Genomic DNA, 3,943 nt, shown 5'->3' with positions numbered 1-3,943 from the left:
TAAATGAGACCCCTGGTATTCCCAGGCGGTCTCCCATCCAAGTACTAACCAGGCCCAAACCTGCTTAGCTTCCGAAATCAGACGAGATTGGGCATAGCCAGGTTGGTATGGCCGTAAGCGAACGAGGCTGCAAAGAGAGGGCTATTTAAAGATCAGCCACTATAATCGCCATTGCATTATATAAGTAGGGAAGGAACTCTTTGACTCTTTTTTTCTTTTTCAAGATTATTAGACAATTAGTGAAAAATTCCAAAAGTACTAACCAGGCCCAAACCTGCTTAGATTCTGAGATCGGCATTGACTCTTTTTTTCTTTTCTTTTATTTTTGCAAAATTATTAGATAATTACTGAAAAATTCCAAAAGTACTAACCAGGCCCAAACCTGCTTAGATTCTGAGATCGGGCATTGATTCTTTTTTATTTTATTTTATTTTTGCAAAATTATTAGATAATTACTGAAAAATTCCAAAAGTACCAACCAGGCCCAAACCTGGGGTGCGTTTCCCGTACAATGATGCAACTCGCTGGTTTAACTACCATAGTACGATGCATCTTAAAAGAAATCGACTAGCTAGTCACTACTGTTTCCCAAAACCATAGTACCTGTGTCGCAGATCCATCGTTCAAACAACGTTGGTTTGAGCCGTCGTTCTTCTTCTTCTTCGATCTAATGGCAGATGGGAGACATGAGCACATACCGCCACCTACAGTAATTTGGTTTTATTTTATCTTTTCTTCGACTCGAATTACGCTTTTGAACGTAGGAGTCGAGTAATAACGAATCATTCATTTGTTCTGCAATACATTATATACACACAAGGAGTTAAAAATGTGCTCTTTTCTGATCTCAATGTCAATAATTTCACAATTTCATATACATACTATTTCTTAGGCTATTTAGCTAATACTGATATAGGCTACTTAACCACAATTTAAAACATTTTTTTTTTAACTGTGGTGTACTGTTGTGGACACTTGATGCTTATTGTGCTAAATTTTTCCTATTTAAGTCTCCTTGCCATTCTGTCATGTGTTAATGAAAATTAGCCGAAAACCCCAATTTTCAAAGCATGAAATTGCAGTTCTTTTAGAGGAGGGGGAAAATAATTAAGTCCAGCTATTTTCAAAGCTGCAAAACAGCATAACAAATGCTGACAAAAATAAAATCTGTGCGGAAATCACTCAAAAAAAAATTATGCTGGCTATGGATACGAACAAAGCCCAGAAGTCAGGAATGATGGAGGGACTTCACAATTGTGACAAAATGGAGGGCTACGCCACATAAGAGGGAAGCAAACAAGACTGATGGGGTATCAATACAGTTCCTCCTCTCCCTCAGAGGAAGAGAAAGTTTTGGCCATCCTGGGGCCTGTTGCAATGGAAGGATCCTTGGAGATATACATGTGTATCAACCAGGCCTTTGCCTTCAAAGTTCAGGCCTCCAACATCAGGCCCTCTCCAGTCTGGCCCTCCAAAATCAGGCCCTCTCCAGTCTGGCCCTCCAACATCAGGCCCTCTCCAGTCTGGCCCTCCAACATCAGGCCCTCTCCAGTCTGGCCCTCCAACATCAGGCCCCTTCCTGCCTGGTCCTCCAACATCAGGCCCTCTCCAGTCTGGCCCTTCAACATCAGGCCCTCTCCTGCCTGGTCCTCTAACATCAGGCTTCATATCTCCAGAGGGCAATAAGAAGAAACATTGCTTTAAATTCAGTTGTTAACTACACTCCATTATTGTGCTGTTGGAAATTTCTGGAGGTGGTGGGTGATGGCCTCATGGGTGGGTGATGGAAGCACACATGACTCTTTTGTGTGGGCCACTTCTGCAGTTTGCAGGTGGCTGAAGAGGATGCATGGCAAAATTATTAAATAATTACTGAAAAATTCCAATAGTACTAACCTGGCCCAAACCTGCTTAGATTCTGAGATTGGGCATTGACTCTTTTTTTTTTTTTTTTGCAAGATTATTAGACAATTAGTGAAAATTTCCAAAACTACGAAACAGGCCCTAACCTGCTTAGATTCTGAGATTAGGCATTGACACTTTTTTTATTTTATTTTATTTTTGCAAAATTATTAGATAATTACTGAAAAATTCCAAAAGTACTAAACAGGCCCAAACCTGCTCAGATTCTGAGATCGGCATTGACTCTTTTTTTATTTTATTTAATTTTTGCACAATTATTAGATAATTACTGAAAAATTCCAAAAGTACTAAACAGGCCCAAACCTGCTCAGATTCTGAGATCGGCATTGACTCTTTTTTTATTTTATTTAATTTTTGCACAATTATTAGATAATTACTGAAAAATTCCAAAACTACTAACCTGGCCCAAACCTGCTTAGATTCTGAGATCGGGCATTGACTCATTTTTTTTTTTTTTTTTTTTGCAAGATTAATAGTCAATTAGTGAAAATTTCCAAAACTACGAAACAGGCCCAAACCTGCTCAGATTCTGAGATCAGAATTGACTCTTTTTTTATTTTATATTTATTTTTGCAAAATTATCAGATAATTACTGAAAAATTCCAAAAGTACTAACCTGGCCGAAACCTGCTTAGATTCTGAGATTGGGCATTGACTTTTTTTTTTTTTTTTGCAAGACTATTAGACAATTAGTGAAAATTTCCAAAAGTACTAACCAGGCCCAATCCTGCTTAGATTCTGAGATCGGCATTGACTTTTTTATTTTATTTTATTTTTGCAAAATTATTAGATAATTACTGAAAAATTCCAAAAGTACTAACCTGGCTGAAACCTGCTTAGATTCCGAGATCAGACGAGATCGGGCATAGCCAGGTTGCTATGGCCATAAGCAAAGGAGGCTGCAAAGAGTGGGCTATTTAAAGATCAGCCACTATAATCGGCAGTGCATTATACAAGTAGGGAAGGAAACCCAAAAGCTTACAGCACCTGGTATTCCCAGGAGGTCTCCCATCCAAGTACTAACCAGGCCCAAACCTGCTTAGCTTCCGAAATCAGACAAGATTGGGCATAGCCTTTTTTTTTTTTTTTATTAAGAAATTTCAATCAATAAATTACAATAGATTAAACACAATCAATAGAAAATACAGAACATGGTCTTTACATATCTCTCTACATTACACATCTTTCCTTTACATAGATAATTTAAAAATCTCCTTCACTTCCTGGCAGCTTCCACATTAAATCATTTAAAACACAATAAACTTTTGAGGTAAAAACATCATAAAAAGAGTCTAACATATTTACACCTTTAAAGTACACATACAGTCTTTCAATATATAATTCTGTTCTTCTTTTAAACACCCTCCAAACATCCAACACAATTTTTTTCCTTTTTAGCCACAGTTCTTCTGTCCCATATTGCACTTTTCATTAGCATTACACACAGATTAATGAAACTTTTGTTTTGACACTTTTTTTCCCAACCAAACATCACAACTCTGTTCCATTCCATTCCATTTTCATCCCACTCCTCAGTCACATCTTTAATTAAACATTTACATTTCCTTAAAAAGTCCTCTAGCTCTCTACAATGTAAAAACATATGTAAAATCCCCTCTTCCTCTTCCTGGCACACTTTACACAGAGCATTTTCTTCCATTCCTATTTTATTTAAAATAACATAAGTAAAAACCACTTTATGCCTTATAAAATACTCCGAACATTCCAATTTTGTTTCCACACATTTCCCCGTCATGTTTCTCCATATACACTCTTTTTTTAAATCTTTGAATTTCTGCACCCAGTAACCATTTGCAATCGGCTCTTTAAAAACATCATCTCTAAAAGCACAATAAATCATTTTCACAGTACATTCCTTAAAATCATACAGTTTTTCCCCTAATTTCACATGAATACATTTCTCTTTTGGCTCTCCTTCCATACTTTCTATTCTTTTTATCAACTCTTTAGGTATTGCATTTTTAATGATTTCATTTTTTTTTTTTTTACTTGTTCACTG

At 36.7% G+C, this 3,943-nt stretch overlaps 1 pseudogene; it reads right to left on the bottom strand.

Annotated features, from left to right (window-relative positions):
- On the bottom strand, positions 1–119 carry LOC132129805 (5S ribosomal RNA; annotated as a pseudogene).
- Positions 120–3,943: the final 3,824 nt, after the last annotated feature.

This window comes from Carassius carassius, chromosome 46 (genome assembly GCF_963082965.1).
Source record: "Carassius carassius chromosome 46, fCarCar2.1, whole genome shotgun sequence".
Lineage (NCBI taxonomy): Eukaryota > Metazoa > Chordata > Actinopteri > Cypriniformes > Cyprinidae > Carassius > Carassius carassius.
This window is presented reverse-complemented; position numbering and strand designations above follow the sequence as displayed.